This window comes from Notechis scutatus, chromosome 1 (assembly GCF_049901735.1).
Source record: "Notechis scutatus isolate UNSWTSFEM ecotype Mainland chromosome 1, rNotScu1.2, whole genome shotgun sequence".
NCBI classification, from domain to species: Eukaryota; Metazoa; Chordata; class Lepidosauria; order Squamata; family Elapidae; genus Notechis; species Notechis scutatus.
Window position 1 is genome coordinate 316,251,746 of NC_142009.1, and position 12,657 is coordinate 316,264,402.

The following is a 12,657-nucleotide window of genomic DNA, read 5'->3' on the forward strand; positions in this document are numbered from 1 at the left end:
TTCGGCTGGACAAAATTAAAAAAATAAATAAATCTTAAACGTCCTCGTCCAAAACGGCAACAATCACAACCACCAACCCGGAGCGCGGCTCGATCTTTCGAATTGATCCCGGGCTTCTGCCTGACCAAAGCGGTCAGCTTGTTTTCCAAAAGCGAAGCATTAACCCAAGAGAGAGAGAGAGAGAGAGAGAGAGAGAGAGAGGCCATTTCAAGAGCTTCATCTCCCTGGCGTTTAATGTATGCAGACTAAACCGAGCTGAGAGGGGATGGGGGAAAAAAAACGGAAAGAAAACAGCCGCCACCAGCACTACGACGGCGGCAGCAGCAGCAGCAGCAGAAGTTTATTGGAGAATGGCAGCTCGGTGTGGAGGGAAGTTGGAGCGCAGAGGGAAGGCGGGGTGTAAATCGAATAAACAAATGAACAAAATAATCACCCGCCCTTTTCCACTCCCGCCCCAGCCCGCCCCGGTTGCAATCAAGGGACTAAAAAAATAAAATACAACAATCACACACACAACAACCGAAGTTCTGTGATATATAATGTTCCGCTTTAATCTGAAAGAAGCGGTTGTGGACACCTCGACTACTCCCCGGGCTTATTGTATGAAATTCCAATTTATTTAAAAGCGTCGGGCTTTAATCATACCCAACAAGGCCTGGGCATTTAGTTCAGGCAACCCTCCCTCCCCCACCCCTAATCAGGTCTAATGAAAACGTAGGAATGCCCATTATTTTGGCCTGGAGGTTGGGGGTGGGGTGGGGGATGGAGGGGAGAAGGACTCAGAGAAAGAACAGTGGAAAATATCATGTATTATCCTTAGGACAATAGAGGGCCGGAGTGGCAAAGCAGCTCTTAATTGAAAAAGGCAACCTGGTTTTAATGGTGCGGGTCGAGGAGAAGATTACGCACTTTATCCAAACAAGGAGTCAATTAATAAGGGTGGGCCAGAACGTGGCCATTAACCCCAATGGAGATGCCTCACTGTTGGGATTGAACATGGGAGGGGAGGGGGAGAAACAGCTTCTACCTGGGCCTGGGGGGGCGGCAGCAATGACCCCCCCGGCACCCATCTTTAAAGGGGAATACTTGTAGCTCAGGGCTGAAATGGGGGTGTGTGTGTGTGTCGTCCTTGGTGCTCTCTGAGTTTTGGTTGTTTCCATGCAGAAGTTTCATTAGCCAAACTAGGTGTAACCTCTTCGGCGCTACTGCTAGCGATAAGCATAGCGCGGAGGGTGTTTTACCTAGTAATGAAACGTCTTGCAAGAAAACAACCAAAACTCAGAGAGAGGACCGAGGACCCCTCAATGTCCATCTTTAACCATCTGGCCGATTTTACTCTCCAGATCGGGACCCGTGGGAAGAGGGGCGTTTTAGTCTTTGTTGTCCCTTCCTCTGCGTGCGGGTCGTAGTTTTGCAAAATTCGACACACACACACACACACACACACACGACCTCAAGTCCTGCTCCTCCCAATAAATTGCCTTCCAGGCAGCCTCTAGACTAGACTCAAGGCGGGCCAGGAGAGAGAAGTGGTCCAGCGCAGCAGCCCTCGTATGCCTCTTTTCTCTGTCTGGGGAAGCGAGTGGAGAAAGGAAGGGAGAGCTCCGGATCGTACTCAGTGGTGGGATTCCATTTTTTTTTTTATTAAACGGTTCTGTGGGTGTGGCTTGGTGGGCGTGGCAGGGGAAGGAGACTGTAAAATTCCCATTCCCTCCCCACTCCTGGGGGAAGGTTATTGCAAAATCCCCACCCCACTAACCTGCTTTCCAGCTCCGTTCTCCCGTGCAGGGCAACAAAAGAAGACCCAGCCAATCAGCTGGGACTAGGGAGGCAGAGAATAGATGGGGCGGGGCCATTCAGAGGTGGTGTTTGCCAGTTCTCTGAGCTACTCATAATTTCTGCTACCGGTTCTCCAGAACTGGTCAGAACCTGCTGAATACCACCTCTGATCGTACTCCCCATAGGAATAGCGTTTTTCAGTCCCACGCCTGATAAATAGCCATCTTCGCCCCAAAAAGCTCTAGACTTAGATCGCTAGGCTTAGATCGATATATAAAATCAGCTGGCATTTGCTTTCGGGTTTTCCTCCAGATTGGCAAATGAGGTCTCTAAAATGTGGGAGAAAAGGTCGGCGCCTGTCAACTTTGTTCTTCTAAAAACGGAGCTTTTTGTCCCAATCGACCTGCGAGATCGCCTTTGGATCCCGATCCGAAACATCCTTCATGTGAGATCCTGAGCAGATTCACGTGGCTGCAAAAAAAAAAGAAAAAGAAAAATCCATTGACCTGGCCTTATCGGCTTCAAAGGCCTTATCGGCTTCAATCGGAGCCGGAGGGCAGTCAAGGGAAACGACCCTGCATCGTGCTGCTCCTCCGCTGAGCTCCTTGAATCGACGGGCATTTCCTCAGCCCACGAATCTCTCTCGAACCCGCCACCTCTGGCTGCGCGGTACCGGCCGGGCGATCCAAAGAAGGACTCGAGTGGACCAGGTGGGGATTTAGCGATTGCCGCTTCAGCCCTTGGACAGCAATTAGTAGGCTGGGAAGAAGCTCGGCTCAATCCCGAGATCTAGGCTGGGAATTGATCACATGGACGGCCGTGAAAATAGAAAAAGTACAGAGAAGAGCAACCAAGATGATGAGGGGACTGGAGACTAAGGCATATGAAGAACTGTTACAGGATCTGGGCTTGGCTAGTCTAGTGAAGAGAAGGACCAGGGGAGACATGATAGCGGTCTTCCAATATTTGAGGGGCTGCCACAGGGAGGAAGGGGTCAAGCTATTTTCTAAAGCACCCGAAGGCCAGACAAGGAATAATGGATGGAAACTGAACAAGGAGAGATTTAACCTGGAAATAAGGAGAAAATTTCTGACAGTGAGAACAATCAACCAATGGAACAGAAGTTGCCCTCGGAAGTTGTGGGAGCTTCATCACTTGAGACTTTCAAGAAGAGATTGGACTGCCATTTGTCAGGAATGGTGTAGGGCAGGGGTCTCCAACCTTGGCTACTTTAAGCCTGGAGGACTTCAACTCCCAGAATTCCCCAGCCAGCTTCCCCCTCCTCCAGGCTTAAAGTTGCCAAGGTTGGAGACCCCTGGTATAGGGTCTCCCGCTTGGGAGGGGGGTTGGACTAGATGACCTACAAGGTCCCTTCCAACTCTGATTATCTATTAAAGAGGATGTCTGAAGAGCCCCCCTCCCCATTAGAAGCATATCAGGAAACATCGGAGGTCCAAGCAGACCAGCCAATGCATAAGAGGAACTTGTGGGGGCCTCCAAGGCCGTCTTGTTGGCAAAGCTGGCTGAGGAACTCTGGGAGTTGAAGTCCACAAGTCTTAAAGTTGCCAAGGTTGGAGACCCCTGCTCTATTGGATCCATCTGCATGTTGTGGGATGTTTCTCTCTGTGTGTGTTGTGCACACAGTTGGTCCTGGACTTCGACCACAATTGTGCCCAAAATTTCTATTGCTAAGCGGGGCAGTTGTGGTTAAGTTAGTAACATGGTTACATTAGTAACCTGGTTGTTAAGTGAATCTGGCTGCCCCATTGACTTTGCTTGTCAGAGAGTGCAAACGGTGATCACATGACCTCGGGACCCTGCAACCGTCATAAATAGAAGTCAGTTGCCAAGCGCCTGAATTTTGAACCCCTGACAGTAGGGATGCTGCCATAGTCATAAGTAGGAAAAAAAGAGTCATCACACACTTTTTTTTCAATAGCCTTGCAACTCTGAGTGGTCACTAAACGGTTATAAGTCAAGGGCTACCTCTATATGGGGCTATTGGCCTTATTACTGAGAAAGTCAGAGCTTCTGTGCCACATCCAGCCATGGCTATGTGGAGATAGCCTAAGCAAAAGAGACTTTCTATTGCTCCAATGGCAGTTGTGTGACAGTATAAATCATTAATGTGGAAGTGGCCTGCCTTCATTCCTGCAATATTAGCACAGCGTAATTGGGTGATATTATAAGACAGTCTAAATCATAATGGATCTATTCTTTCTGGCCTCAGCCCCAACAACTTGATTGAAGCATTTTTCCCCCCTCCTCTCTGTGAATGGTCTTCTTTTCCGCCATGTTTAGACTAGTGTTTTTAAGAACAAGCCAGGAATATGTTGATTCCAACCCTCCATCCCTTCCTAACAAACCTGAGTACTGTGTAGGAATCACATCTGTGCAAAATAGAATAGAATAGAACAGAACAGAACAGAACGGAACAGAACGGAACAGAATTCTTTATTGGCTAATGTGATTGGACACACAAGGAATTTGTCTTGGTCCAAATGCTCTCAGTGTACATACAAGAAAAGATACATTTGTCAAGAGTCAAGAATCATCAGGTACAACACTTAATAATAGTCATAGGGTACAATAAGCAATCAAATCATACTAGGAAACAGTCAATAACAATTGTTAGGATATAAGCAACAAGGTCTTATACAGTCATAAGTAGGAGGAGGTGGAGTGAAAGGAAGGATGGGAGGATTAATAGTAACAGTAATGCAGATTTAGTAAATAGTTTGACAGTGTTGAGGGAATTATTTGTTTAGCAGAGTGATGGCATTCGGGACCATTGCCCACTCCTCCTCCCCATGACATTTTGGTTTAGGTTTCAGAAGAGACTGGACTCTACATTATCTGCCCACCTAATGTCTGACTAGAACTTTCTGAAGCTTTTGTTGGATCTGCCCTGAATTGACATATGAGTTTAATGTTACTTTACAACAGCACTGGTCTTGTGCTAATAGGATATGAGTTTAAACCAGCAGAGTCAGGCCTGTTAAATATATCTTGTTGGTTCTGTGCCACCAAGAACACATCATTGGTTTTCCACTATTTTTCCTACAGTAGGTTTTCTGTGGCCATACTTTTTATTACTTTGGAATGGAATGTCATGTTTCCTAAGTTTATAGCACTGTGTCCACCCCTGTCAGCTACTTCTGGGTACTGCTGACCTGGGTACCAATGACCAATGTTCTCTTACAATATAAGATGAGGATGACAGATTACAAGCTTGGAGGAGGGACAAGGGTGAAGCAGGAGGAAGTTCACCCAATAGTACTTGAAATTTTCCTCCATTGTATTGACCTTCCAGTTAGGCTTTTCCTGAACATGAGTCTCATGGAAGGAGGAGGGGTGTGGAATGAAAGAGGAGGGAATTGCTAGCACCCACCTACACTATTCTAACCCCCCACCTCCCCCATTGTAGATTAATTGCTGGCTGCTCACTGAGAAAGGAGACAAAGCCAGGAGTATTTACCAACCACTTTCCTTAACTCATCTGGCATTAAAACTATAGAGACAGCGCCACTTATTAATGTACTTATTATTAAGGTACTATAGGACCTTGGTATGGGGTACCATTTTTTTCTGCCCACTCAAAGACCCGACTTAAACTTTAACTGGGCCACCTGGATAAATTCTCAGTGAGTGCTGGGGAGAAACTGCATAGAGAGCTGGAAAAGCCAGTGAGAAAAATCCGATAAAGCAAAATCAGGTTGCTTGGATTCCACATTTCTAACACAGATAAACTGGAATTGGTTGGGGGGGGGGCTGGTTTTAAAGTCAACCCCACTCAAAGTAGTAGCTCTCAATAAGGAGGATCTCTCTCTGGGTGGCACAACTGTTCAGAGCATTAAACAGAATCGACACATGTCCCAATACATGGGGCAAACATGACATCTGGGAGAGACCAGGAGCAGTGTGAATATAAGTGCATTTCCTTGCCAGTGGCTGTCCCAAGATGGCCTTGTCTAGTCTCAAAATGTCAAGACGGTCAGGTCTGATTAGAACTTGGGTGGGAGATCATCAAGGAATCCTTTTTAGCTCCTATGCTTTTAAAGTAAGAGATTTGTTTAAAAAAAAATAGCCTGGAAGAAGTATCGTGGCAAGCTTTAAAATATAATAATACTGAGCAAAGAATACCCCAAACATGGATTTATCATCCAGCCACACCAAAAGATGAGTAAGTCCCTTGGATAGCAAGAATACTATAAAATGCTTCACTTTGCATAGATGGCATCCAATATATTATTTTAAAATATTTCAAAGAGAATTTCCATAAAAGGTTGCTGTGAAGCATTATAAACTGTAAATGTAATCCAAATCCAGCATAGAGAGATCAGCTGGGTGGCCTCCACATTGAATGGATGGATGGATGAATAAATAAATATTCTGTAAGAGATAATTGCAGTTAATCAAAAAAATTGTACAATTATTATTTATATATAGAAATCTAAATAATCCCTGAACTCTGGATGATTTTCTTTCCCCATCTCTCTTATTCCTTCACCCACAAAAGAACTTCTTCCCTCAATAATATTCCAACTCTGGTAGGTATTTTAATGGGATGAGGATAACCTGAGAGCTTAGAGCCCTCTGGGCCTTTTAAAAAAGCAGATATTTTCCCTTCCCAACAGATAACCCTCTCCCAAGAGGTCGGCTACTTTGCCTTTGGCATTCCCTCCCATCTTGAAAGCAAAGAAGGGACCCTTCCAAATTGTCTTCTTAAGAGGCACCCTCTCTGAGAAGCAAATTATTTGAAGAGCAACAAACTGCCCTAATTTGGGAGATAATGCCAGGGGTGTGTGGGAGGAAGAGGGGAGAAGAATAAAATGTATGAGGGGGAAGAGAGGAAATCAAGAGAAAGCGGCCTTATGCCACCTTTGGCCAAGCCAAAGAGCTGCTGCCTTCCATTCTGATCAGGTTGTAGGAAAAGTCTGGTAACAGGGCATAGTCTTTGAATGAAAGATACCAAAGTTTTCCGCCTGGAACCTTTTGCAAGCACAACGAAAATTGCGGCATGGTTCCCCTTATCATCCCATCCACAGAATTTGTACGAGGAGAGCTATAGAATGGAGGTCCCAGACTGGGAGGAAGACTCTCCTAAGTGAGTTTGCAGACAAGTTCTCTGATATTTAAGGGAATGTCTATACTTTCGTAATTGGAATGCATTGGGTTAGTTTCAAAGGTTCTTTTGCAAAAGGCAACTGCAATTTTTTTCCCCTTTGAAAATGTTTGCTGAATTTGCTGGAAACAAAACCTCCAACAGAATTGCTGGGAATTGAGGTCGGAAGCATCTGGAGGAGCACAGGTTCTCCAATCTACACGGTAATTTTTCAGATATCAGAAGGTGACAATGTCATTCCTAATTCTCCAGAATCCTCACCTTGTTTCATGAGCCGTAATCTTCAGGTCCCTCACATCTTTGTGATGTTTCTAGATACGTTCCAGCTTGTTGATATTTTTCTTAGATTCATGCCCAGAACTGGGTGTGTTGTCCTAAGGAGGTCTGAGTAAGGGAGAATATTGTTTTGTGTCCTATGATCTTGACATGTATTTCTGTTGACTTTACATGGAGTTGTGTTTAGCTGTTTAGCCATCACACTGCACATCTGTTCAAATGGAATAAAATAATTGAGATATTCTTTGGAAGCATGTATGTAACTGTTGTAAAACTTTACCCAAAACACAGTACAAAGTTTGCAATCTGAAGAACATTATATTGTGATATGACAATGTTGCATTGGGGAAATATACCAGCAACACAATAATCTTCAATGCTCAGAATGCTGGTTGTTAATGCTCCTTTTAGCTCATCATTATCTCCTAAATACAAATAATTGTGATTTAAAAAAAATAAATGTTTTTCTTCATAACTGAACAGATACTTAAGAGGCTGAGTTCACACAGCACACTAGACTACACTAAAATGAAATTCAATAGCTGGTTTAGACAATAATGAAAACTCACCCAGAAAGTGTTTTCAAATGGATTAACTCCGACATTTAGAGGCATAGAAACTTGCTACTGAATTTTAGTAGTAAAATGCACGGCTGTTTGTGTGTCTGTGTGTGTGTGTGTGTGTGTATGTGTAAAAGGAAAATGAGGGTGGGGCCTGGGGGTAGGGTCAACATTTCTGAATGGCCAGAAAAGGCCTCTGAGTTAATTGTATGAATGGTATCAATCCATTTGTAGTATTAACCCATTAGTGTACACTGTTTGGACGGATAGGAGCAATTTTTCATGCAAGTGAATTTCAGGAATATTATTGCAGAAACACAGCTACTCGGACAGATAGCTAAACATGGAAAGGACCTAGCCTGCTACAAGAAGAAAGGTTTTGTGTGTGTGCAGACAAAGTATCTGGGCTGGGAGAGTGGAGGTGGTCCACATCTGGGGTCTCTGATCTCTGGGGCTTTCATCTCCATCCCCCTCGCTGGCTTTGGGACCCATCTGGCCAGGTGCCCAGGCCTCAAGGCCTAGGCTGCCACTGGGGTTCCTTGTCAATTTGTTGACACTGAAAAAGAGAAGACCATGTGGCAGATTTGGAGCTGACAATGCCTCGGCTCCTGAGCTTTTCTCCCTGCCGTTTGCAACACAAAGGCAGTGACGTGTCTCCTCCCAGCCTTTGCCAAGCCAGATTCCAGCCAGGCTAATCTCCAAGGGGGGAGGCAGGAGCAGAGAGACCTCTGTCCCTCCCTGCCTCCTCCGTGCCTTCATTCCTGCTCGGAGTCTATGCCCAAACAACCTGGGCAACCATCCGTCAAGGAAGCTGAACCTCCTTCCTGGCAGATTTGGCTGCCAGACACTCAGTCATTGCTTCTGCCTCTTCCAAAACAGGGACCTCTCGCTGACAGCTGAGCAAGCCTTGCCCAGCTCCGCTCTGGAAATCAGTCATATCCGGGGGGGACCTGAGTTTGCAAACTCCCTTTCAGATGACCAGAGGAGGGCTAGGCCAAGTGGGCTGGTGGCAACCCTGAAGCCAGGCCACCAGCAGAAAGGAACAGGCAAACAGGCAGATGTAGTGCCTCAATTAAGATGTGTGGTTTTTTTTTGTCAGGAGGACCAGCTGTAAACCATCTGCTTCTCAGAGGCGCAGAGGGCTACTCCAATTCCGCTCTCCTGTGCAGACAGACAGAGTGACAACTGTCCTGGTGTCAGCCTTTCTTTATCTTTGCAGAGTCATTTGAAGACAGAGAGCTTTTAGGAAGGGATTCCCCCCCTGCCCCCCCCGGTCAAGCAATGGACCAAGAGTCAAACACCTTTACAGCTAGATGGGTGATGGATTGGTCAAACAAATGAAGCAGCTAAACCAGGAATGAATATTTTGATCAGGGAAGGGGATGATTGTGTGAATGAATGTATGCCAGGCAAACAGTACATCACATGCCTCCAGACTACCCTGCTTATGTTTTAGAGCAGGGGTCCCCAACCGCCAGTCCGCGGACCGGTACCGGGCCGCGGAACAAGTCTTACCGGGCCACTGGTTGCTGGGCGCCGCCATCTTTTTTTGGTAAAAAAGTGCTTCCGGTGAGCTTTTCCGGGTAGAAAGCTCACCGGAAGCATTTTTCATCAAAAAGATGGCGGCGCTATGCTCGTGAGCTTTTCCGGGTAGAAAGCCATTTCTACCCAAAAGCTCACCGAGCGCTGGCGCCACCATCTTTTGACGAAAAAGTGCTTCCGGTGAGGTCACCAGAAGCACTTTTTCATCAAAAAGATGGCGGCGCCCAGTTGATGCCGGTACCGGGCCCATGCGGACGCGTGGCGTCAAAAAGGTTGGGGATCACTGTTTTAGAGGAATTCACATGAACCTCAGTGGTACTGTTTGGAAAGGGCAAGTTTCTGAACTTTCTGAATTCGCTTCTCTCTTGAAGTTTTTATATTAAAATGCATGAGTTGCTTTCCTCCCAAAACGTTCGGTGTGGAGCAGAATGCTAAAGATCTCTCAAAATGCTAAAAAAGAAGAGACTTATTTTAAAAGAACAATAACAAGCATTAAAGAAACATCACAAAATTGTAAAAGCACAGTTGACCTGTTCTCAGCAAAATACATTAATAGGGCAACTAAATACGAACAAGGCCCACTCCAGGGGTGTTTACTTTAAAAATCCCAAGATTGCCTGTGAAAAACAGGCAAAGCTTTAGTTACACTATTACAGCCACTATCTTGACTTTTTGGAATACGCCTGGTTATAAGATAGTTACACAAGATTTCAGAAAGTAAACTCTTCCTGGGGCAGAGAAAAACACATAGACAGAAGCATCAATAAGCTTTCATTTCATTTCATCACCTTCAGCTCAGAAGCAGCCCTGAGGAAAAAAAATTCCTATTGTCCCAAAGCAGTGCTTCTGGAATAAATTTCACTTGTGAAATCCACATTTAGTCCATTAGACAACAGTTCTGGTACCGTATGTTCTTCCTGGAATCTAACAGAATGGAGAAATTAAACTGAATATTACTAATGGAAAGGTACCATATGAATGTCCATGGAGAGGGCAAGAGGGCAATCATGATATCACTGTGGCTTGTTCTAGACCCCTATGAACTTCAAATGTGGGGAAATCCTCCTTTAGCAGTTGATATAACAGTAAATGATACAGGGGACAACATGAAATTTAGTATGTTCTTCTGAGCTAGAGTTTGCCATAAATGACCATGAAACCAATTCCTTTTTCCTCCTCTTTTATTTTCCAAATTCCCATAAATCATACCATTAAATTTCAATGGCAAATAATTAAGAAATGGCCAGAGTCATTATACCACATATACACAAATGCAAAGCACTCACAAGCTGTGTAAGTTTCTTTTTAGGCTTAATACTGCAAACAGAAAAGCAACCAAGAGAAAAAGAAAACAAACCTGAAGCCCTCTCAAAGATTCCTCTGAAAATCTTAACCACACCTATTTTGTCAACACCACAATAATGTGGGCCTTGATCTTCCCTCTCCCACACTGTGTCACCTGACTGGGCAACCTTTTGCTACTAATAGTCAAACTCTCTTGAAGTTTATGTGGTAGCTGGACTCAATGAAAACAAAATGCAGGAGCAGAAAGTTGACATTTTTGCTTCTGATATTTTCTTTCCCTTCTTTACACACCCAGTCCTTTCGTCTCCTTCTCTATCTTCTAAGCAGCAAGCTGTGGGAATAGGCAGATAGTTCTTAACCTGAAATGATATCTTGAAAAGAGCTTTAAAATTAGGCTGAGCACTGGATAGGAGCTACAATTGCAATCTCCTGCTTCAGGGGTTAGACTCATTTGAACCAAAAGACATATATTACATTGAGATTAAATATTAGACAAAACTTCCTGGTGGTATAGATGATGGATAAAGAAATGTACTGCCTCAGAAGTTGATTAAATCTCAACCTATTTATCAGTGAGGTCATAGTAATGGATTGATTGCATCAAACAAAGGATTGGGCTAGTTGACCTTGGAAAACATTTTCAGTTTTAAAACCCTAGGAATAATAGAACTACGGTATCTTTACACACAATGGTCTTACTTATAGTTACCTTAAATTACCTTACATTCATACAGAATACAGATGTTAATTCTTTCTGACTCTCCTTCAAATATCCAAGTTGGAGGACCTTTTTTTTTCAAGTTGTGGAGCCAGACGAGTCCTGGAGATGGAAGGAGATAGCCAAAGGTCATCTTGTGTGGGCATAAGAGATCAAGAGATCTTGCTCTCCCCAAAAGAAAAGGGCAACAGATTATATTTTCACAAGTAGTCAAATGGCATATTGGAGACCATAAACTTATTTTTTAAAAATATTATGCTTCAGTTGTGGCTTGTAGGTCTGGTATCTACACAAAATATGAGGTTCAGGCAGCAAGGCTAAAAACTGTCAGTGAGGAGCAATGAAGATGGAGATGATAGAATATTTATGTTGGTTGGAAGAACAGTTTACGGCTTTTTCAGTGCAGTGATTAAGTTGTTGGACTAGGCTAGCGTCAGGAGTCCCAAGTCACAAAAATTTACTATGTGATTTTGGGTTAGTTGTTGTCAACTGAAGTGCACCCGATAAAGTTATTATTGTGGAGGCATAAATGGTATCTATGCTGCGATGAGCTACAAGGGGAAAGGGGCATAATGATGATGATTTAAAACAAGGAAGTGGACATAGAAGGCAAAGACTTGGCTCTTATCCCCCTTTTAAAATAGACTTTTCACAGAGTAATTTTTGCAAGTGTGGAAGCCAGAGGTGGTATTCAGCAGATTCTGACCAGTTCTAGAGAACCAGTAGCGGACATTTTGAGTAGTTTGGAGAACCAGCAAATCCCACCTCTGACTGGCTCTGGTCCTGGCCCCATCTATTCTCTGCCTCCTGAGTCCCAGCTGATTGGCTGGGTCTTCTTTTGTTGCCCTGCACAGGAGAACAGAGCTGGAAAGCTGGTTAGTGGGGTGGGGAGGGAATGGGGATTTTGCAGTAACCTTCCCCCAGGAGTGGGGAGAGAATGGAGATTTTACATTATCCTTCCCCTGCCACGCCCACCAAGCCATGCCCACAGAACCGGCAGTAAAAAAATTTGAATCCCACCCCTGGTGGAAGCTATTTTCCCACTTGCAACATAAAGCTTATATAAACTTGTACTATACATGGCAAAGAGTCTCTTTGAATGCAGCAAGCATTATATACTAATAAATAAATACACTTTTGCCATGTTATCATCTAGTTTTAATTTTACTTCTATTCTAACTTTCTATTTCTAAGAGCCGCGGTGGCGCAGTGGTTAGAGTGCAGTACTGCTGGCTACTTCTGCTGACTGCCATCTGCCTGCCATTTGGCAATTCAAATATCACCAGGCTCAGGGTTGACTCAGCCTGCCGTCCTTATGAGATGGGTAAAATGAGGACTCAGATTGTTGGGGG

General features: G+C 44.4%; 1 long non-coding RNA gene across 4 annotated transcripts in view; it reads left to right on the forward strand.

Annotated features, from left to right (window-relative positions):
* Positions 1-12,657, forward strand: part of LOC148133497 (uncharacterized) — a 124,705-nt gene that overhangs the window by 4,269 nt on the left and 107,779 nt on the right. The gene's annotated exons all lie outside the window — the stretch shown is intronic.